This window comes from Eubalaena glacialis, chromosome 18 (genome assembly GCF_028564815.1).
Source record: "Eubalaena glacialis isolate mEubGla1 chromosome 18, mEubGla1.1.hap2.+ XY, whole genome shotgun sequence".
NCBI lineage: Eukaryota > Metazoa > Chordata > Mammalia > Artiodactyla > Balaenidae > Eubalaena > Eubalaena glacialis.
This window is the reverse complement of record NC_083733.1, coordinates 69,864,728-69,888,780: the sequence shown is the minus strand read 5'-3', so window position 1 is coordinate 69,888,780 and position 24,053 is coordinate 69,864,728. Positions and strand designations below refer to the sequence as shown.

The following is a 24,053-nucleotide window of genomic DNA, read 5'->3' as shown; positions in this document are numbered from 1 at the left end:
CTCAGTATTAGGTTTATTGTTCTTTTTCGGGGTGTACCTAAACTAGCTGATTGGAAGTCAGGTGTACTAATTAATGAGCCTCATCAGTAGATGGACACATAAAGAGTCATACAACATCTACAAAACGTCAGTATCAAGCAGCAGCTTCGAAGCCGAAGTGGTGGTTGGATGTGAAGTGGAATTTTAATTGGCCTAGGAAACAATAAGGAAAGTAGACCCAATAATTACATGTAGTCCGTGGAATCCTGTGGCTATGAAGAAAGTTGATCCGTAGACTCAATCTGAGATCGTAAATGGGGCTTCGTAATACTCTGATGCTTGTAGGAGTGTAAAATAAACACCGAAGGCGATTGTAATAAGAAGGGCTTGAAGTATGTGCTTACGATTTCCTTCTATACGGCTGTGATGGGCTCAGGTAATGGATACGCCAGAGGCCAATAGCACAGAAGTGTTGAGGAGTGGTACTTCTAGGGGGTTTAAGGGGTGAATGCCTAAGGGGTGGCCAGCACCCGCCTAATTCAGGGGTAGGGGCGAGGCTTGAGTAGTAGAAGGCTCAAAAAAAGCTGGTAAAAAATAGGACTTCTGATACGATAAATAAGATTATTCCGTCTCAAAGTCCCTTTTGGATGGTTGGTGTGTGGTGGCCTTGGAAAGTGCTTTCTCGAATGACGTCTCGTCATCATTGATATATTGTTAGAATATTAGTTAGTAGGCCCAGTATTAGTAGAACTATTGAGTTGAAGTGGAATCGTATGAGAAGTGCTGAAAGAGCTCCTGTGAGGGGTCAAGGACTAGGATTTACTATGTGATACGTGTGGGTTTGGTGGGTCACTATGTGTTGCCATGCAGGTATAAGCTTACTAAGAGGGTGAATACATAGGCTTGAATTATAGCAACAGTGAATTCGAGGATGGGGAGTAGGGCGAGAATGATAAATGTAATGAGAGCCGTGAATGTGCTGGTGCTTATTAGCACTAGGGTTGTCTCTTAGATTAGATGTATTAGTAAGTGGCCTGCTGTAATATTGGCTGTTAGTCGTACAGCCAGTGCTACTGGTTGTATGAATAGGCTGATAGTTTCGATAATTTCTAGCATAGGGATAAGGAGGGTGGGTGTGCCTTGTGGTAAGAAGTGGGCTAGGGATGCTTTTGTTTTATTACGGAAACCTGTAATGATGGCACCGGCTCATAGAGGGATGGCCATTCCCACATTCATTGAGAGCTGTGTGGTGGGGGTAAATGAGTGGGGTAATAGTCCGAGGAGATTGGTTGAGCCAATAACTAGAACGAGTGATATTAGTATTAGTGATCAGGTTTGTCCTTTATGATTATGGATACCTATTATTTGTTTTGATGTGAGTTGAATTAGTCATTGAAGGGGAATTATGCAATTATTAATTAGTCCTTTTGATGTTGGAAATAAAATACTTGGGAATATAATTAGAACGACTACAGGGAGGCCTATTATTGGGGTTACGAAAGGGGCAAATAGATTTTCGTTCATACTGTTTCTCAAGGGGCAGGTTGTTTTTGCACTTTAGTGAGTGCTGATTTTGGGTTGGGGTAGTAGATGTGTTTTGAGATTTTTAGTTGAAATATAATAAATAATGTTAGAAATATAGATGAAATAGTAGTAAATCGTGTTGATATATCTAGTTGTGTCATGCTATCAAGCAGAACTTTAGCTCTCAGTCTTTAATTTAAAAGGTTAACGCTAATCTACCTTCTTAATGAGTTTATAGCATAGACATGGATCATTTTTCAAAGTATTTTAGGGGCACTAGCTCAAGGACAGTTGGCATGAAGCTATGGTTTGACCCACAGATCTCTGAACACTGTCCGTAATACAAGCCTGGTTGTGTTGATATTAGGGTTGTTTGGTTTAGGTGCCCTGGGATTGCGTCTGTCTTTAGGCCTAAGGAGGGTACGGCCCATGAGTGTAATACGTCTTCGTAGGAGATTAGTATTTGGATTGTTATCTCTATAGGTAAAACTACTCAGTTATCTACTTCTAGCAGTCGTAACTCTCCTGGTTTTAGGTCTGGTGTTGGGTTTATATAAGAATCAAAATTTAGGTCTTCGTAGTCAGTATATTCATAGCTTCAGTATCATTGGTGGTCTATAGTTTTTACAGTAAGAGATGGATTGTTGATTTCATCTATTATATAAAGGATTCATAATGATGGCAGGGCAATTAAGATTAAGATAATAGCCGGTAGGATAGTCCAGATAGCTTCTACTTCTTGTGCATCTATTGTGCTAGTATGTGTTAGCTTAGTTGTAAGTATTAGCGTAATAATATAGAGAACTAAGGAGCTAATTAGGAAAACAGTTATCAGTGTGTGGTCTTGAAAATGTAGCAATTCTTCTATCATGGGTGATTTTACGTCTTGAAAACCTAGTTGGAAGGGATATGCCGTAGAGTATACAAGATTTTCACTTGTGACTTAACTTCGACAAAGTTATGTAAAATTTTACTAATACCTCATTCATGAAGAAAGACATAGCGGCTATGATGTTGGCTTGAAACCAATAAAAGAGGGTTCGATTCCTTCCTTTCTTGGCTACTTTAGATTAACGTAGGTTGGCTATTCAAATGTATGGTATGGTGGAGGACATCCATTTAACCACTCTAAATTTGTAGTAGTAAGTTCTACTGTTAATACTTCTCCTTTGGATGTGAATACTTCTCAGATAATGAAGACTATCAGTATGACCGCTGTTAATGAGATGAATGAGCCTATTGATGAAATAGTATTTCATGTTGTATAGGTGTCTGGATAGTCGGAGTATCGTCGAGGCATGCCAGATAAGCCTAGAAAATGTTGTGGGAAGAAGGTTATGTTGACACCCACGAATATGATCACGAAGTGAATTTTTGCTCATGTTGAGTGGATATCCTGAGAGTAGTGGAAATCAGTGTACAAATCCTCCTATGATAGCAAAAACAGCTCCCATTGAGAGCACATAGTGAAAGTGTGTGACTACATAGTAGGTATCATGAAAGACAATGTCTAATGATGAATTAGCTAGGACAGTACCTGTTAGTCCGCCGACTGTGAAAAGGAAGAGGAAACCTAAGGCTCACCTCATGGCCAGGGACCATTTAATATTGCCTCCATGGAGTGTTGCCAATCAACTAAATACTTTTACCCCTGTAGGAATAGCAATAATTATAGTGGCTGATGTAGAGTATGCTCGCGTATCAGCGTTTGTATCTACTGTGAATATTTGATGGGCCCATATGATAAACTCTAAGAACCCGATTGATATTATAGCTCATACCATACTCATATACCCGAAAGGCTCTTTTTTACCTGAGTAGTAGGTTACAATGTGTGAGATCATTCCAAATCCAGGTGGGATTAAAATGTATACTTCAGGGTGTCCAAAGAATCAAAATAGATGTTGATATAAGGTTGGGTCTCCTCCTCCTGCAGGATCGAAGAAAGTTGTGTTCAGGTTTCGATCAGTTAATAGCATGGTGATTCTGGCTGCTAGGACAGGTAAGGATAGTAGAATCAATACTGCTGTGATTAGTACTGATCATACGAATAGTGGTGTTTGGTACTGGGTTATAGCGGGTGGTTTTATGTTGATGATAGTAGTGATAAAATTAATAGCCCCAAGAATTGAGAATACACCAGCTAAATGTAGAGGAAAAAATAGTAAGGTCAACTGAAGCTCCTGCGTGTGCTAAGTTTCCAGCTAAGGGTGGATATACAATTCAACCTGTACCCGCACCGGCTTCAACTATTGATGATGCTAGTAATAATAGGAAAGAAGGAGGGAGTAATCAGAAACTCATATTGTTTATACGGGGAAAAGCCATATTGGGCGCCCCAATTATTAGGGGTACTAGCCAGTTTCCAAACCCGCCAATTATAATGGGTATAACTATAAAGAAAATTATTACAAATGCGTGGGCCGTTACTACCACGTTGTAAATTTGGTCATCTCCGAGCGGTGTTCTGGGTTGGCCTAGTTCAGCGCGAATTAATAAGCTTAGGCCAGTGCCTACCATTCCGGCTCAAGCGTCAAATAGTAAGTATAAAGTACCAATGTCTTTGTGGTTGGTTGAGAATAATCAGCAATTTATGAACATAGGTAAAATGGCCGAGCAGGCATTAGACTGTAAATCTAAAGACAGAGGTTAAGTCCTCTTTTTGCTGAGTCCCGTGGTGAATTGATCATTTTGAATTGCAAATTCAAGGAAGCAGCTTCAACCCTGCGGGGACCTCTCCCACCTTTTTTTTGAAGCCAGTTGATTAGGGTATTTAGCTGTTAACTAAAAGTTCGTGGGAGATGTATGCCTCCCATCTAGTGAGGATTTAGCTTAATTAAAGTGTTTGATTTGCATTCAATTGATGTAAGATATAGTCTTACAATCCTTATTAGGCAGAAATTAAGTAAATTGTACTTGCTTAGGGCTTTGAAGGCTCTTGGTCTGGTTTAACATAAATTCCTATTCTAGGATTGACAGTATTGGTGTGAGAGGTAGAAGTATTGTGGATACTTCGATTATGGTTGGTAGAAGGATTATTTGTTTTGTAGAGTTGAATTGTCATTTTATCTTCATGTTGTTTGTAGAGGGGAATAAGGTCAGTGCTGTGGAGTACGTGAGTTGTATGTAGAAGTACAGGTTGAGCAGTGCTGTGGTAGCTATGAGTGTGGGTAGGATAATAGTATTGTTTTTTGTTATTTCTTGAATAATCATTCATTTAGGCATGAATCCTGATAGTGGTGGGAGTCCTCCTATTGAGAGTAGGAGGGTGGTACATCAAAATGCTTATATTTTATATAAAGTTCTCCAAAGATAGTCCAGGTAAGCACGTACAAAGCGAGCAGCAAGTCACTGTGACCCCTACAGAGTTGGGAAAGAATGCTGTTCTTTTTTTTTTTCTTTGCCGCGCTGCGCGGCATGTGAGACCCTAGCTCCCCAACCAGAGATCGAACCTGCGCCTCCTGCATTTGAAGGGTGGAGTCTTAACCACTGGACCGCCAGGGAAGTCCCAAGAATGCTGTTCTTTTAAGAAGTTACGTTGCTAGAGTCAGAAGAAAGGGAAAAAAATTGATCTTTACCGTCGAGCAGGCACTCCCATCTTTGAGGAGCTCTGGTTAATGTGTAATGCAGATTCACGCTGCACATTAGGGAGGGAGGGAGAAGGCCCAAACAAACACAGAGAATTTTATGTTTAATTTTTTCTTGTCCTGCCTTAAAATATAAATTTTATTTCATCACTGTGAATTTGCTAAAATCATTTACATGTTCTAGAAATTTGTTAGTTTCCTTGGATTTCTTACGCAATCATGTCATATACAAAAAAAAAAAAAAAAAAATTGCTTTACTTCTTCCTTTCCAGCCTTTATGTTTTCCTTATTTAATGTTAACTATACTGACTAGGATCTCTGGTACTTAACAGTGAGACATGCTGTCCTTAAGAGTACAGTCCAGTAAAGTTTTAGAACTGTATATTTATGTAACCTATACTCTAATCCACACATAGAATATTTTCATCTCCCCATATATTTCCTTTATGTCCCTCTCCAGTTAGTACCCCCAGAGGTGACAACCATTGTTATATGATATCTGTTACTTTAGATTATCCAGTACAATCTTGAATAAAAGTGAGAATGGACATACTTGCCTTGCTCATGATACCAAGAAATAGCATTCAGTATTTCACCATTAAATGTGATCTGATGCCCTTTATCTGATTGAGGGCAGTCTGATTGAGGGCACTCTATTCCTGGTTTGCTGAGTTTTTATCATGAATGGGCATTATATTTTATCAAATACTCTACATGCATGTATTGTCATGATTGTATTTTTTTTTACCTTTGTTCTGTTGGTTTCCCCACTTGACTATTTTGTTACTTTTTCTTGGTTTAATTTGCTTTCCTTTTCCCTGGCTTTTTGAGGTAGAAGCTTAGGTCATTAATTTTTTTTTTAAGATTTATTTATTATTTATTTATCTATTTTATCTATTTTTGGCTGCATCGGGTCTTAGTTGCGGCACGTGGGATCTTTGTTGAGGCATGCGGGATCTTTCCTTGTGGCCTGGGCTCTTCGTTGTGGTACTCGGGCTTCTCTCTAGTTGTGGCGCACATGTTCCAGGGCTCTGTAGTTGGTGGCATGTGGGCTCTAGTTGAGGCGCGTGAGTTCAGTAGTTGTGGCATGTGGGCTTAGCAGCCTTGTGACATGTGGGATCTTAGTTCCCTGAACAGGGATCGAACCCATGTCCCCTGTATTGCAAGGCAGATTCTTTACCACTGGACCCAGGAAGTCCCTGGGTCATTAATTTTAATCCTTCCTTTCTGATGCTTGCATTTATAGCTACACATTTTCCTTTAAGTCTATTTTAACTGCATCCTGCACATTTTCATATGTTATATTTTCATTAGCGGTCAGTTCTTTGAATATATGAAACTGATTTCTTCTTTGATCTGTAAAATACACTGTTTAATTTCTAAATATGAGGAGATTTTTATTATTGATGGCCAGATTAATTCCATTGTGGTCAAATAACATATTCTGTATGTATCCAGTCCTTTTAAATTTATTGAGAAATGTCTTTATGAGACAGCATATGATCTATTTTAGTGCATGTGTATTCTGCTCTTGTTAGGCACAGTGCTTGATAAATGTCAATTAAGTTGAGTTGCTTAGTTGTGTTGCACACTTTATTCTCATGGATTTTCTTGTTTGCTTGTTCCGTCAGCTACTGACAGAAGAGTGTTAAAATCTCCAACCATTACTGGATTTCTTTATATTTTTTTAATCAATTCTTTTTTCTTTTTCTAGTTTTATTGAGATATAATTGACATGTAAAATTGTATTACATTAAGCTGTACAACATTATGATTTGATCTATTTATATATTTTGAAATATTTACCACAATAAGTTTAGTTAAAATCTATCACCACATAGCTATAATTTTTTATTTCTTGTGATGAAAACTTAAAAAAAGTTTTTATGAAGCTAGCATAACTTTATTTTTTTATTGAAGTATAGTTGACTTACAATGTTATATTAGTTTCAGGTGTACAACATAGTGATTCAGTATTATAGATTATATTCCATTTAAAGTTATTACAAAACAATGACTGTATTTCCCTGTGCTGTGCAATATATCCTGTTACTTATCTATTTTATACATAGTAGTTTGTATCTCTGAATATTTTTTACCAATTTTTGCTTCATGTATTTTGAAGCTATGTTACTGGGCTTAATGACATGGCAGATTGTTTGGTCTTCCTATTGAACATACACTTTTAAAAAAATTTATTTGGCTGCACCGGGTCTTAGTTGCCACACGCAGGATCTTCATTGCCACATGCAAAGATTGCATGTGGGATCTAGTTCCCTGACCAGGGATCGAACCCAGGCCCCCTGCATTGGGATCACAGAGCCTTAGCCACTGGACCACTAGGGAAGTCCCACATGTCTTTTTCTTTATTTTTACTTTCAACTCACCTGTTGAAATGTTAAAGTGAGTCTCTTGTAAACAGCATTTAATTGGGTTTTGTTTGTAATCCATTTTGGCAGTCTTATTTCTTAATTTGTTCAGTAAATTTGTATTTATTATATAATTACTGATATGTTTGGGTTTATGTCTGCCACCTTGTTATTCTGTTTGCCTTATCTGGTCTTTGTACCTTTGTTTTTCCATTCTGCCTTCTTTTGGATTAATTGGGTATTTATTCCATTTCATCTCCTTTTATTTCTTCTTAGCTTTATGTCTTTGTAGTATTGTATAATCTTATGTTTTATTTGCTCTAAGGTTAACAATACAAATTTTATCTTATAATAATCTACCTGGAATTAATATTATGCCACTTAATGTAAGAACTTATATATTAGTATAATTGCAGTTTTTCCTGTTGTCGTATGTATCACTTTTACATATTATATAAGTCCATTATGCATTGTTGTTATTCTTGCTTTATATGGTCACCAGCATTTTAAAGGAATTTAAAAGTAACTTTGTACAATATTTTTTTCCTAGTTAATTAGTTTTGGGGTTGCTCTTCATTCCTTTCTGCAGATCCAGGCTTCTATCTTTGATGGTTTCCTTTCAGGCTAAAAAACATGCTGTACCCGGAGGAGATTTCAGATGAGTCTGTCATCATTCTAAAGTCTTGGCTGCTTCTTCTGTCATTCCAGCCTGGATGAGGCTCCCCCATGTGTCTCACTTCTCTCTGGGAGGGAGGTGCAGTTCATGAACTGTTTTTAAGGGAGCAGAGAGCATCTACAGGGAAAAAGTTAATGAGATTAGAACTGATGGTTCAGTTCCTGTGTCTCTGAGTTTGGTGCTTTAAAGTTTAAACCCACACTGCCTGTGACCTTTCACTTTTTTGATTCTGTTTTGATAAGTGTTTAATACGAGCTCAACAAAAAAGTTACATTAAAAAAATGGAAATTAAGTGGGGAGAGGGTAAAATGGAAATCTGGTTTTCATGTATATCTTTCCCCCAGAGATTGTCATTTAGAATGACTTTACTAGCTGTATTTAGCATACATTGAAGTATGTAATGACATGCTAAAATATATGATGTCAAACGTCAGAATCATAAGATTTTCTCTGCAGGTTGTTGCCCTTGAACAGTAAACATCTATTAGGGTAAGGACTACATTATCACCATATCTGGCTTCTTTATTCTCAGTTCAGATTACTTAACTCAGTAAATATTGGTTATATATCAGGTTACATATCTAACAGATGTAACATGCCAGATTTCAGTGCTTTGCAAATACCACCATCCAAGTTACTTCTGTTATTATGATCTTTCTTGTACTGATTCGGTTCTAGCTTTCTTACTTAACATCATGTATCAGTAATTTCTCCCCAAGATCAGACTGCCGTTACCCTGGTTGAGATTGAGGCAGACATTTACAATAATTGACACTTTGTTTATTTATACAGATGATGAGTCTCAGTCATTATTTGTTAATTTTACTAGATTAACTCTCAGAGGGTAACCTTATGCTAGAGTTTTGACGTTGCTTTACTATCACCATAGAGTATTAGCAATAGAAATTACCTGTAGATAAAAAATTAACATCGATGATAATTGATTTAACAACCAGAAGAATAGTTTTTGAAAGATAATAATAAAATTTAAAAGCTAATGTTATAAATTTCAGACCTTAGGGATAGAACATTTGCCAGGAAATAAATGTACATACCTATACTTCTGCTGTTATGAAGGATAATGGTGGAAGGGGAGAGGCTTCTAGTTAGACATGTAATCTTCTAAAACCCAGATTATGCAGGCAGTTGATAGAAGCCAGTACTATTAAGGAATATTGGCTGAATGCAGTAGTGAAAAGATAGAGGGTCAAGGGTTAAAAGACAACATCAGCTCGTGGCTTTTCCTCCATTTTGTTAAACGATGTTCAGTTTCAGGTACCTGCTTTGTTATTGAGTTTCATCATCAGGATTATGTTAGTTACCTTTCAGTTTTATTGTTATATCACTTCTTATGACTGTAGAGCGATAGGGAATAAACTACTCTATGTAAAAACAACAACAAAACATGCTGTAGTATTTCTTGTGATATGCTCAGATGGTGAAAAATTCTCTCCACTTTGTGTGTGTGTGTGTGTATGAACATGCGAGCCTAAAAATGTCTTTATTAAGCCTTCATTTTGGAAGGATTTTTTTCTTGGATATAAAATTTTAGGTTTTTTCTTTCAGCTTTAAAGATGTTTGTCTTTTGTTTCCTTGTTTCCATTGTTTCTTGTGGGAAGTCAGCTGTTTTCCTTCTTGTTGTTCCATGAATGTAATCTGTTGTTTTCTTCTGATTACTTTTAAGATTTTTACTTTTTATTTGGTTTTCAACAGATTGTGATGTTTTAGGTGAGGTCTTCTTTGAAATGATTCTGTTTGGAGTTTGCTGAGCTTGTTGGATCTATAGGATGGTGCCTTTAATCAATCTAGGAAAACTCTCTCCCACTTCTCTTCAAATATGCCTTCTGCTGCTTTCTGTTTCTCTGCTGTAACATTACACGTTACACATTAATCCTGTGTCAGATGCTCTGTTTTTACATTCTTTTCTCTTCCTTTGTATCATCATAAAGTTTCCACTTACCTGCCTTAGTTCACAATCCTTTCTTCTACTGTGTCCAGTCTGCAGTTAAGTGCATTCATGGTTTACGTCAGATATTATATTTTTATTTAGCTCTAGAATTTTTTTGGTTCTTTTCTTCTTTTTTTTCCATGAAATTATTTATCATGTTTATAATAGTTATTTTAAAATCTTTTCCTGCTACTTCTAATGTTTGGGATATCTATTTTTGTTGACTTTTTTTTCTTGATTATGTGTCACATTTTCCTGATTCTTACATTTCCTGATTCTAGTCATATTTTTGTATACTGGACACTGTGGATGATACATTGTAGGGACTATAGATTGTTGTCTTCTTCTAAAGAGTGTGCATTTTGTTTTGGTAGGTGGTTAAATAATTACAAATCACCCTAATCCTGATGAGGCTTGGTTTAGGATTGATTAAGGTAGAGTTACTTTGATTTTGCTTAATCCTTGGATGTAGCCCTTATTCTTGGGCATGGTCTCTCCTTCTGGGATGTAGCTTTCTAGGGTTTCAGCTGAATGCCTTGGGTGCTTACTGAAGTTCTTTTGCCCAAGCTGGGTCAGAACTCTAATGCCTCCCAACATTGTGTAACTCCTGAAACCTCTGCTCAGAACCCTAGCAGCTGTTCTTTGCCAGGTCTTTGAGAGCCTTTTCCGATACATTTGCAGTTAGGGTCCAGCTAAGGACTCATGGAGAAACCCGCTGCAGGTTTCTGGGTCCCCTCCTTTGCTCTGCTTGACTTTGCAAAGCCCTCCTCACAGTCAGTTCCATAGCCTCCTCCCTGTGGACAGGAATGTAGGGCCTCCCCACCTGGCAGGAGCACAATTGTGTACACTCTGTCCACCTCACAGACATGTCCCAGGCACCCACAGAGCTACCAGTGCTGTGCTGGTGTCTGGGGAAGAGCAGACAATAAAGGACCAAAAGAACAAGGTGATGTTAAATAGTGCTAACCAGTGCTGAGCAGCAGATAAAACAGGACAGTGAGCTGGAAAATGAGGAGGAACCCATATAGGAGGGGAGGTCAGAGAGGGTCTCTTAGAGGAGGTGACCTGGGAGTTGTGACCTGAATGATGAGAAGAAAGGGAAGGGTTGCTGTCACCTGAGACCTTGGGGATCAAAGGCAGGTCCTCAAACAGACAGGAACTGTGTGTTAATGGGGGAAATGGTCACTTACAGGGAGAACTAAAGAAAACCAGCAGAAAAAGGAACAAGGAGAGCTGTGGTAGTTTGACCCTGTTTCTGAGTGCTCGGGAGGACTGGGTCTAAAGAGGTATTCTCTTGACATTGTGAAACTTGTTTGTTAGGAAGGTTAATATGATGTCAGTTACAGGAAGAATGGACCTAACTAGGGAGATGGATCAGAATTTGGAGATATCTAAGCATTAAAGAGGGGTGGCTGTTCAGAATATTTTATGTTTGGGATGTCTGCTTATTCCATGATGTTTCCCCTAATGTGTCTTCTCCCCCTGTTTTGCTGATGACTTTTTTAGCTGATCAGTCTTCCTGTGGATTCCTCTTGTTCTGTGTGTACATTTTGTGGCTTCTCTTCTCAAAGTTCCATCTGTTCCCTTAGTTGATATTTAAAAACATCTACTTGTATTGTGCACGTCTTGTTGCTTTTATCTCATCATTCTCACTCTAGGAGTTTTTTCCCAAGCACCTGTTTTTCATTTCCTTCCAGCATGGAAGAACAGACCTCAAAGCCAAGAGTCACCATCAACAGAGGCCATTTCTGGTGACGGATTACCCAGCAGCATGAACCTGGAAAGATACACAATGGGTGATTCCTGGCGTTCTACCGTAGCAGATGACTGGAAATCTGAGGATGAATCAGAAAAGCAGAAGATGTACAGTGTTAGTGTGGGGCCAGTGGAATATGAACAAGGGCAACTAGTGACCCCGGATGGGGATTGGGAAAATGCTGAAGTTGTGGGGAAATGCAGCTTCAATTCCGACTTTGTTTCTTCACAGAGATTTCTTATCAAAGAACATTTTCATCAAAGTGACTCAGGAGTTCACAGTTTACAGCATAATTTTGTTTTACAGAATCATCAGGAAATCTTGGTAGAAAAGAAATCTTGTAAATGCAATCCATGTGGAAAAGTCCTGGAAAAATTGTGTAAGTTGAATGAGCATGGTAAATATACCAACCAGAGCATATGCTTTTCTACACATGAGATAATTAATACTGGAGAAAAATGTTACAGATATAAGGAAAGTGGGGATTTCTTTACCCATAGGTCACACCTCTCTCAGTTCATGAGAACTCATAGTAAGGAGAAATCCTATGAATGTAATGAATGTTGGAAAGCCTTTAAGAAGCTTTCATGTCTTTCTCTCCATCTAAGAAATCTCAGTAGAGAAAAAGCCTATGAATGTAATGAATGTGGGAAATCTTTCTGGCAGAGTGTTCACCTCATTTTGCACCAGAGAATTCACACTGGTGAGAAACCTTATAAATGTAATAAATGTGGAAAATCTTTTAGCCAAAATTCTCACCTTAATGTACATCAGAGAACTCATACTAGAGAGAATCCCTATAAATGTGATGAATGTAGAAAATCCTTCAGTGGACGGTGTAATCTTAATGTGCACAAGAGAACACATACTGGAGAGAAACCCTACAAATGTAATGAATGTGGGAAAACTTACAGTTTTCATTTATCCTTCACTCAACATAAGAGAACACACACTGGAGAGAAACCGTATGAATGTCATCACTGTGGGAAAGCTTTCAATCAAGGTTCTAACTTTATTGGGCACCAAAGAACTCATACCAGGGGGAGGAAATTACACAATTCACAAAAGCTATACAAGTATATGTAGATTTTGTCTTTTTTAACCATTTCCAGAGAAGGGCTGAGACTGGGTGGTATTTGATACCTGGGTAAATTGCCAATGAAAAATAACTAGTAAAATCAAAACTCCCTTCAATAATACTAGTTAATACAATCAACCAGTGTGGGAAAGGCTGTTGCTGAGAAGTCAGAATAGGTTGATGATATTTGACTCAAAGACTGAATGTACTATTTCAAAGAGCCAGAGTGCTATTATTTACTTCTTTGTTCTCCAATGCTAGAAAGTTAGGGTACTTCTAATTTGTTTCAGGAAGTCACCATAAACTGTTATTATGAACACTGTAGAAATATGGAAAGCACCTGTAATGTGTACTGAGAAGTGCAGAATTGTTGTGGCTGTGTTGTCCTATGTGTGCATCTGGACAAGGGCTTAGAAGAAAACAGAAATGAACATAGCTAATTTAATAAGAGTCTGGGAATACTGTGCCTTTTTGTTTCTCTAAAAATTGGTACAGTTTTACAACACATAAAAATACAAGGAGGAGAAAGAAGCTCAAATGTCAGTCTGAATCATTAGAAATGGGTGCACTAAAGTAGCAAAAACAAGAAGAAATGGAAATAAATTTAGTGCTAAACACAAGAAATTAGAAAAAAATATTTCTAATCAAGGCAGAAACAAGGATGTAATAGTGATAAAAGGAGAAAATACATGGTAAAAGATGATTCTGAGAAAAACAAACTATAAGTTCCAAACTAACACGGTCAAGAAAAATAACACACAGATTTGCACCATTGGGAATGAAAAGGGAAATAAACATAGAGAAAATTATATCATAAGATTTGTACCTTTTTGTGTTAACACACCTGAAAAACTTAGATGAAAAAGACAGTTTTCTAGGAAAACATAATATTGACTGAAGAAGACACAGAAAACCTAATACACTAAACATTTCGGAATAAATTGAAAAAGTTCTCTGGGAATTACTCCATAAAATTTCAAGCCCAAGCTATTTTACCACTGAATTATTTCCACCTTCAAGAAATAGAAAACTCTTTGATATACAACTATTCCAGAACATATAGAAAGTTGAATGCTACCTCTTTTGTGATACCAGTCTGTCAAAGCTCAAAGAAAGAAAAAGGCCAATATCTCTCAGGAATATTAATGCAAAAGTTCCAGATCAGACATTACAGTGAGTACACCTGGATTTAAGAACAATCACTGCAGTAAACGGGTACTTTGTATTAGGAAATATACAACTACCATGCTCCATTTTAATCAAGCAGTGGAGAAAAACAAGTCATCTCAATGATTAATGAAAAAGAAGCTGATAAAATTTAATATTTATTATTTCAGGGGAAAAAAACCCTGGTAACGGAAAATGTATTTTTATAATATGATGATATCAGGCTTAATGGTGGCACTAGAGCTGAGGTTGGCAAACTAGGGGCCACAGGCCAAATCTGGCCCATGTGTTTTTGTAAGTAAAGTTTTGTTGGAACATAGCATGTACCCACTCATTTCCATGCTGTCGGTAGCTGCTTTATGAGGTAGAGTAGCTGTGAAAGAGGTCGCATGGCCTGAAAAGCCAAAATGCCAGAAAAGCTTTGCCAATCCCTGACCTAGAGCCATTCCTGTTCCATTCAGGAAGGACCAAGGCAAGGTTGCTCACCAGTCCTTATGTATGAGCAGGCAGTTCACAAAAGGAGTACATATGGACAATAAATACATGGAAAAGTCTATGAGCTCATCAATAATCAAAGAGATATAAATAAAAATGATAAAAGTATATACTTGGGCACCTGTTATGAGGTAGGCAGTACCCCAAGCATTCAGTCTAAGTAACCTCATTTAATACAAAAATCCTAGTAAGGAAGTTCTGTTTAGACTGCAGAAAATTCAGTCCCAGGAGGCTAACTGACAGGTAAAGACTGGCAAGGATTTTAAAAGACTGTGTTGGATGTAGGCAAAACTAGTAGGGAAATGGACCCTATTATTCAGCACCCATGGATGGTTATATGGGTGCACCCTCTTTAAAGGGTAGTCAGGTTAGAAGTGTCCATATGTAAAGTATGCTCATGAGTTGATTCAGCAGTCTCACCCGTGGAAATAACTGCCCAGTTATGAACGCACACGGGCATAGGACCTTTGTTATAGCACGGTTTGTAACAGCAAACTAAGAAATGCTCACCAATAGGAGAATGTTTAAGTAACTATGGTGCAGAAATTAAATGGCATATTGTTGGGAGACAAAATTAGGTTCATAACAACCTGGATGATCCCAACTCTATGAAACCGTAAATCTCAGGGGAACTCTGTGGAAGAATGTCACCCACATGTTGACATTCATTATCTATGGGTGATGGGACTTTTAAGCAATGTTTGCTCTACCTTTTCCTAAGCGATTTTGTTTACAGTGAATGTGTACCATTTGATACACATGCAGCTTACTTATTCAGCACAGTTCCCAGAATTCTCAGCCTGTGTCTGGTTTCTGCCTGCCTCTGAATGCTCCCACCATAGCACTGTCCCAGGTGTTCACCCTGCTTGGCTTGCACTGGCCCTGTTCTGGTTCCTGGAATCTTGTCAAGGTGCCTGCAAACGTTTTTCCCTCCATCTGGAACCACAGTCCACCCAGCATAACCTTTGGGAAGCTGAGACCCATCCTTCTGGTCTGGGCTTAAACATCACTTTAGAAAGGACATTCATGACCAACCAGACCTAGCTGATCCTTCATCACACCATTTATCAGAGTTTGCAAAGATTTGTTTACCTGTTTATTCTTCAAACAGCAGGTAGAAATCCTGCTGAAACGTAACTCCTGTCATGCCAGCCTCTGTGGAGAAAGTTCCTGTGTCTTCCCATTTTATCCAGAATTTAAGATTCAGATCCTTAACAGCTTACTGGGGCCCTCACCTGTGATTCTCCCCCTGACTACATTTTAATCACAGAGGTAGCTTTAAAGAAAATGACAACCTCGAACTTGTTTCCAATGAAGACGTAGGAGTGCATGAACAACCTTAGCTCCCAATGTAACAATGAGTAAAACAAAGTTTAAAAATTATACTCTCCTATGGTACACTACCAAAGAGGGGTTGGGAGCAAGGAAGCCTTGATGCATTTCAAGGAGGTGACCCCTTCACAGGTGAGCACGCTGGGGACAAGCAACTGGTCTGGGTGCAGGTAGGCCTCAAAATTGTCTAGAGCAACTCTGAACAAAGAAGGAGAGAGCAGCAGAGCCCTGGACAACAGTGAGCGGGTGGAACAGAGCCCCAAACTTGGGGCAGGAAGAACTCCAAGTGCAAAAGTAATTTTCTCATCCTGAGAATCCCCTTGGCCTAGAATTTTGCTGTGTACCCAGAACAGTGAAGTGCTCATATCTTAGAGGCACCATAGAATCATTTTTGACAAATGCATATCAAGACACAGAACATTTCCATTACCCTAGCAAGTTCTTTCATGTCCCTTGCCTCAACCTGATAAAAGGCATCTACAAAAACCTACAGGTAATATCACACTCAATAGAAATAAACGGAATGCTTTACCCCTAAGATGAGAACAAGACAAGGATGTCTGATCTCACCACTTCTATTCAACATTGTAATGGAGGTTCTAGCTAAGGCAATTGGCAAGAAAATGGAATAAAAGGAATCCGTATTTGGAATGGAAGAAGTAAAATCTGTTGTTATTTACAGATTAAATGATCTTCAATGTAAAAAATCTGATGGAATCAAAAAGAAAAAAAAAACTATTAGGACTAGCAAGTGAGTATAGCAGGATTGCAGGATACAAGATCAATATTCAAAAATCCCTGGTGGTCCAGTGGTTAAGACTCTGCGCTCCCAATGCAGGGGGCCCAGGTTTGATCCCTGGTCAGGGAAGTAGATCCCGCATGCTGCAACTAACATAGCCCACATGCCGCAACTAAAGATCTGGCACGTGGCAACGAAGATCCAGCATGCCACAACTAAGACCCAGTGCAGCCAAATAAATAAATATAAAAATAAATATTTTTTTAAAAAATTGCAGGGAGCTCCCTGGTGGTCTAGTGGTTAGGGTTCAGCACTGTCACTGCCATGGCCTGGGTTTTGCTATAAAAAGAGGAACATTTTCAGTGTTATTGGCCACAGTAACTTCTTCTTCTTGTTGTTGTTAATGATGTTCTTCTAGAGATTTTATGTGAGAATAATTTCCTTAGGTAAATATCCAATCATTTTGGAAAGATCTTTTTCCATTTTGTTTTTGTTGTTTTTTAAACAGTTGAAATAACAAAAATCCTAAGTACTCAAAAAAATTAATTGCAGGGAGTTCCCTTGTGGTCTGGTGGTTAGGATTTGGTGCTTTCACTGCCGTGGCCTGGGTTCAATCCCTGGTGGGGGAACTGGGATCCCGCAAGCTGTGCATGCAGTGGAAGCATGGAGTCCTATCTTTTACTTTGTTTATGGTGTCTTTTGAAGAAAAGAAGGATTTAAAAAAATGTCTTTTTTTTTTCATTGTTTGTGTTTTATGTCTTCAGTTCAAAATCCCAACTACGTTTGGGTCCTAAAAATAGTATCTTGTATTTTCTCCTAAGACTTTCTAATCAGCTTAATTGCAGTATAATTGACACATAATAAACTGCACATGGACTTCCCTGGTGGTGCAGTGGTTAAGAATCTACCTGCCAATTCAGGGGACACGGGCTCAATCCCTGGTCCTAGAAGATCCCACATGCTGTGGAGCAACTAAGCCCGTGCGCCACAACTACTGAGCCTGTGCTCGAGAGCCTGTGAGCCACAACTACTGAGCTCATGCGCTCTAGGGCGTGTGTGCCGCAAATACTGAGCCCGTGTGCCACAACTACTGAAGCCCTTGTGCCTAGAGCCTGTGCTTCGCAACAAGAGAAGCCACCACAATGAGAAACCCGCGCACCTCAATGAAGACTATCCCCCGCTCACCACAACTAGAGAAAGCCCGAGCGCAGCAACGAAGACCCAACGCAGCCAAAAAAATAAATAAAAATAAACTGCACGTATTTAAAGTGTACAATTTCATAAATTTTGACCTTTTAAAAAAATATTTATTTTATTTTTGGCTGCATCGTGTCTTAGTTGTGGCACGCGGGATCTTCACTGCGGCATGCAGGATCCTTCGTTGGGGCACGCGGGCTTCTCTCTCTAGTTGAGGCGCACAGGCTTAGTTGCCCTGCAGCACGTGGGATCTTAGTTCCCTGACCAGGGGTCGATCCTGCGTCCCCTGCATTGGAAGGTGGATTCTTTACCACTGGACCACCAGGGAAGTCCACTTGACTTTTTTTTTCCCCTTGACCTTTTTTAAAAAAATTATTTTTTATTCTTTTGGCCACACCATGCGGCTTGTGGGATCTTAGTTCCCCTATCAGGGATTGAACCCGTGCCCCCTGCAGTGGAAGCGCTGAGTCTTAACCACTGGACCTCCAGGGAAGTTCCAATTTTGACGTTTAAATCTGTAAAACCATCACCACAATCAAGAAAATGAATATGACCATCACCCCTGCATGTTTCTTCATGCCCCTTGAAGTCCCTCCTCCTACCTCTCCACACCCTTCCCCATTCCTCTGTTCCCAAATGACCACAGGTCTGCTTTCGGTTACTATAGATTAGCTTGAATTTTCTAGACTTGTATATAAATGGAATGATATGTTGCATACTCTTTTTTTTGGGAGGGGGAACTGGCTTCTTAGCATAATTATTTTGATGTTGTTGCATGTATCAATAGGTCATTCCATTTTACTGCTGACTAGTATTCCATTTTATGGATCTACCACAATTTGTTTATCCAGTCATTTGTTGGTGGACATTTGGGTTGTTTCCAGTTTGGGGCTATTACAAATAAAGCTGCTATGAACACTAGTATAGTGTACAAGTCTTTGTATGGACATATATTTCCTTTTGGATAAATAGGATTAAAATATCTGGATCATACAGTAGGTGTAAGTTCAGCATTTTAAGAAACTGTCATTTTGTTTTTCAAAGTGGTTATATCATTTTACATTCCCATCAGCAAAGTATGAGAGTTCCAGTTCCTCCACATCCCCATCAAGATTTGGTATGGTCAGTCTTTTTGATTTTTGCAACTCCAGTAGATGTGTATTGGATTCTCGTTGTGTGTTTTTTTTTTTAATAAATTTATTTATTTTATTTATTTTTGGCTGTGTTGGGTCTTTGTTGCTGCGCATGGGCTTTCTCTAGTTTTGGTGAGTGGGGGCTACTCTTCATTGCGGTACGTGGGCTTCTCATTGCAGTGGCTACTCTTGTTGCAGAGCATGGGCTCTAGGTGCGTGGGCTTCAGTAGTTGTGGCACGTGGGCTCAGTAGTTGTGGCTCGCGGGCTCTAGAGCGCAGGCTCACTAGCTGTGGTGCATGGGTTTAGTTGCTCCGTGGCACGTAGGATTTTCCCAGACCAGGGATTGAACCTGTGTCCCCTGCATTCTTAACCACTGCGCCACCAGGGAAGCCACTCATTGTGGTTTTAATTTATATTTCTCTAATTACTATTGATGTTGAACATCTTTTCAAGTGCTTGTTTGTCATTTGCCTATTTTCTTTCATGAAAATATTTTACCCTTTTTTCAAAAATTGGGTTCTTATAGTTGATCCACTTTTATTTAATTTTTGTACACGGTGTGAGTTAAGAATCAAAGTTCTTTTTTTAAAAAATATAAAGATAGATATTCTGTCGTTCCAGTACTACTTGTTGCAAAGGCTATCCTTTTCCCACTGTGTTGCCTTCTGTGCCTTTGTAAAAAATCAGTTACCCATAGATGTATGGGCTTATTTCTGAACTATATATTCTGTTTCATTGATGTATCTGTTTATACCAATACCATGCTGTTTCGATTATGTACTTTATAATAATTTTTGAGATCAGATAGTGCTAACTCTCCAATTTTCTTCATTTCTGAGTTGTTTTTATTATTCTAGGTCTTTGCATTTTCATATGATTCCATGTCTACAAAAACTCCTGCTGGGATTTTGATTGGAAATGCATTGAATCTATAGATCAATTGAAGATAATTGACATCCTAACAATATTGAGTTCTCTAACATATAAACAAGTATATTTCTCTATTTGTTTAGGTCTTCTTTAATTTCTGTCAGCAATATTTTGTTTTCAGTGTACGAATTCTTCACATCTTTTGTCACATTTATCCCTAAGTATTTCATATTTTTTGATGTTGTGGTAAATGGTATTTTTACTATTTTCAATTTCCAGTTGTTCATTACAAGCATATAAAAAGGCAATCGTTGGGACTTCCCTGGCTGTCAAGTGGTTAAGACTTTGCATTGCAGTGCAGGGGGGTGCAGGTTTGATCCCTGGTTACGGAGCTAAGATCCCACATGCCTCATGGCCAAAAAACCAAAACATAAAACAGAAGCAATATTGTAACTAATTCAATAAAGACTTTAAAAAAATGGTCCATGTCAAAAAAAAAAAACTTTAAAAATAATGCAAAAAATAAATAAATAAATAATGCAGTTTTAAAATAATGCATTAGGACTCCATGCTTCCACTGCAGGGGGCCGGGTTCGATTCCCTAGCTGGGGAACTAAGATCCCACATGCCACATGGAAAAAAAAAAAAAAAAAACACTGAAAGGATAAATCTTTCAATGATAAATATATGGAGCAAAAAATGCAAGTTGCAGATGAAATCTTATGCATTTATATGAATGCAAAACATGCTTTGTATTGCTCTCAAATACGGGCATGTAAAGTTTCAGGAAATGTATGGAGTGATCCACATCTCATTTAGGATAGTGGCTGCCTCTGGAGGAAGGGGGGTTTCTATTGGCGAGGGAAACACAGGTGTTTCAGCCTGTGGTTGATGTTTTTTTTTTTTTTCAGCTTAGGAGTGTGTTCACAGGGTTTCATTGAATCTCTTACGAGTTTACTATGTTTTACATATTTTTCTTAAAAGAAAAACGAGCAGACGTCTAACGTTAAATTCCAAGGATGTGAGAAACTGAACGCTGAATGGTGAACTGGTGGCAAAGAAAAGCTGTGGAAGGGGGAGCTTCTGCATGGTCACCAGCAGTAGAGAAGCATCTTGACGTCCTTCTAGGGGGACTCAGAATCCCATAGTGTTGACCTTAGTGACTCTTGGACTCTTCACTGGAGAAGATGAGTTAATCCTAGGATTTGAGAGCATAAGGTAACTTCAAGTCTAGCTGACTTGTGCTAGTTATTATACTATTGGTGACCCTACAACCCAGTTCATAAAATACCCTACTTGTTCCAAGTAATGTATCCTGGACTCCTCCTCCCTTTACCTTTAAAAAAAAAAAAATTAATTAATTAATTTTTATTTATTTATTTTTGGCTGCATAGGGTCTTCCTTGCTGCATGCGGGCTTTCTCTAGTTGTGGCCAGTGCAGGCTACTCTTCATTGTGGCGTGCAGACTTCTCATTGCAGTGGCTTCTCTTGTTGCAGAGCATGGGCTCTAGGTGCGCGGGCTTCAGTAGTTGTGGCACACGGGCTTAGTTGCTCTGTAGCATGTGGGATCTTCCCAGACCAGGGCTCGAACCTGTGTCCCCTGCATTGGCAGGTGGATTCTTAACCACTGAGCCACCAGGGAAGCCCCTCCCTTTACCTTTCATTCTTATCTGGTTATGAGGAAATGGAACCAGCTGAAGCCCTTCACGTGGCATGGGGTGACCACATTTTGGGCACCTCTCAGAGGAAGGGCATGTCCACAGACAACCTAGATTCTCCTACTGCTCTGGTCTCTCCCCACTCAGAAACCTCAGTTACAGCCCAGACGTAGCCCAGACTTCCATAATGTGGTATCCAAGATGGCTGTTCGCCCCAGCGTTGCCACCTCATGACACAGAGAGAACAAGGTACCATCCAACAAGTTGGGGTACCTGAAGTAGGAGAGGGCCTGGGTATGAGGGAAGCAGTATCATCATACACCTGTAACCCACTCCCCACCGGCCCTTGGTGAACAGCTCTGCACTGAGAGGCCTCCTCCATGCCCTTCCTTGTTCTGGGTATTACAGACTGGACTGCAGCCCATGATGCACAACCTTTAACCTACTGCCTGTTGGCGCTACCTTTAGAACACTAACATTTCCACAATCTGACCACGGATCACTACCCACGTTGATTACTGCATTGGTACAAAGGTCACTCTGGTCCTTCCCTCACCCTCTTTAAGTCTGCCCTCCACACAGAAGCCAGAGTGAGTGATCCTTTGAGGAGGCCAGAGCCCATGACTGCTCTGCTCAGAACCATGCCCTGGCTCACAGCCAGAGCCATTACGATGCCCGTAAGGCTCTCTGCAATTGGCCACTCTCTCTCTGACCACCATGCTGTTCCCCCAACTAAACAGTCGAAACTAGGGTGGAGAAATGAACAGGCATGGCGAATAAGGAGCAAGGAGGAAGGGGCTAGGGAGCTCTGGGCAAGGGTCACCCCCAACACAGCTGGGAAGGAGGCCTCGGTCCAGCGGACTCAAATTCGTCTCGGTAACAAGGAGTAGGGCTTCATATGTGAGCGGAAGCTCAAAATTAGGTTCCTTGTCCGAAAAGGGTATCATAACAACCACTTCCTTACAATCTTGTAACTACTGAACGAAAAGGAAAGTGCTCAGACTTCAACCAAGTTCCCACTGCTAAGTGCGGCTACCGCGAGCCGCCATTTTACGGACGGGCAAACTGAGGCTCGCCCACTGGCGATTTACCGAGGCCCCCTAACGTCAGGCAGCGGTGGCTGGGGAGCGCGGTCCGCGGCTGGGAAAGCACGGCCCGCCTCGCCGAGGCCTCTGGCACGGCGGTCCGGGTAAATCCCTAGAAGGCGGAACTCGGAGGCCGAGCACCTCCAGGAACTTGCCAAGGTGGCGCTTCCGGTCCAACCGGAAGCGCTCCGCCTGGAACTACCACTCCCAGCAGTCTGCGCGGCGCGTCCCGGTCGACGCCGGGCCGGGGCGGGGGGGGAGCGGCCGCCATTGTCCGCTGCTGAGGTGAGGCGGTCGCCCAGTCGGTGGGGTTGCTACTGCTGCCGCTGCCGCTGCCGCTGCCGCTGCCGCCGGCCGGGAGGGTCGGGAGAACGGGTGGGGAGAGCCGACGCCTACACTCGCGGTGGGCGCGACGCCAGGGCGGGTCCCTCGGCCCGCCTCCGGCCTCGCGGCCGCGCTGGAGCAGCTGGGCGGGCCCGGGTGAGCCCTGCGCGTTGGGCCTTTGTCCCCCGGGCGGGAACCCCAGACGCACGGGCGAGCCGGTCCGAACGTCCCCGGCGAAGCAAACGCGAGCTTGTTAAGTCACCCGCGAAGAGCGGCGGGCACCGGCCCGCAGGGGTGCGAGGCCGGTGGCTGCGAACCAGGTGAGTCCGGCCGTTCCCGGGACGGGCTGTGAGCATCGCACCCGCGGCAGGGTTGCGGAGGAAATCCGGGGCGGGAGGCCAGGAAGCGGGAGGCGAGGACGCCTCCGAGGCCGTTCCGGGGAGTCCACTTTTCCTTCCCCGGCGGGCGTTTCTCGTACGAGCCCGTTCTCATCTGACGCGGAGGCAAGTCAGAAGGGGGTTGGGAACAGCCCAGGGCTCCTTTAAACGTACAGTGACCGGAGGACTTTGTCAAGTTGCAGGCAAGAGTGCAGAATACTCAGTGGGCCGACTTGGAGTTCGGGCGCAGATCTCGGTGCTCCTGGTGCCCAGTGGGCGTCCCAGTGCTTTATGCACGCTCCCAGGAATCCGCAGAGCTCTGCCAGTGGGCGTCGGTGCCCTCAGAGAGGTCGCGGGACTTGCATAAGTAAACCTAGAACTTAGGGAGTTGGCGGAGGTCTGGGCTCCAAACCCGGCTTTCTGTTGGCCTCTGCACCAGCAGAGACAGACAGACAGACTTGGGCCTGGTAGGTCTTCCAGGTGGATTTTTTTTTTTTTTTTAAGATAAAATTTACGTAACATAAAATTAACCATTTAATCGTACAAGTCAGTGATTTTGTTGTGTTTTCAGAACGTTGTGCAGTCATCACCACTATATAATTGCAGAACATTTTCATAACCCCCCCAAGTAGAAAACCCCTGAACCCGTTAAGTAGTCATTCCCCCGTTACTGCCTCCTCTCTGCTCTAGACAGCCACTTACGTGTGAAGGTTGTAGGTAGATTTTACAGTAATTTTCGTTAAATCAACAGAAAAGCT

The 24,053-nt window shown here is 40.8% G+C and overlaps 1 protein-coding gene and 2 pseudogenes across 6 annotated transcripts in view; 1 reads left to right on the top strand and 2 right to left on the bottom strand.

The window, feature by feature from the left end:
- Positions 1 to 831: 831 nt before the first annotated feature.
- Positions 832 to 1,503, bottom strand: LOC133077947 (ATP synthase subunit a-like; annotated as a pseudogene).
- Positions 1,504 to 1,753: 250 nt separating this feature from the next.
- Positions 1,754 to 23,410, bottom strand: LOC133077814 (uncharacterized; annotated as a pseudogene).
- The window catches only part of ZNF606 (zinc finger protein 606), a 29,221-nt gene continuing 28,036 nt past the window's right edge, over positions 22,869 to 24,053 (top strand). For all 6 annotated transcript variants that reach the window (XR_009697810.1, XR_009697809.1, XR_009697811.1 and 3 more), the window contains exon 1: positions 22,869 to 23,238. The gene's annotated coding sequence lies outside the window, so the exon portion shown is untranslated. The remainder of the gene's footprint in view (positions 23,239 to 24,053) is intronic.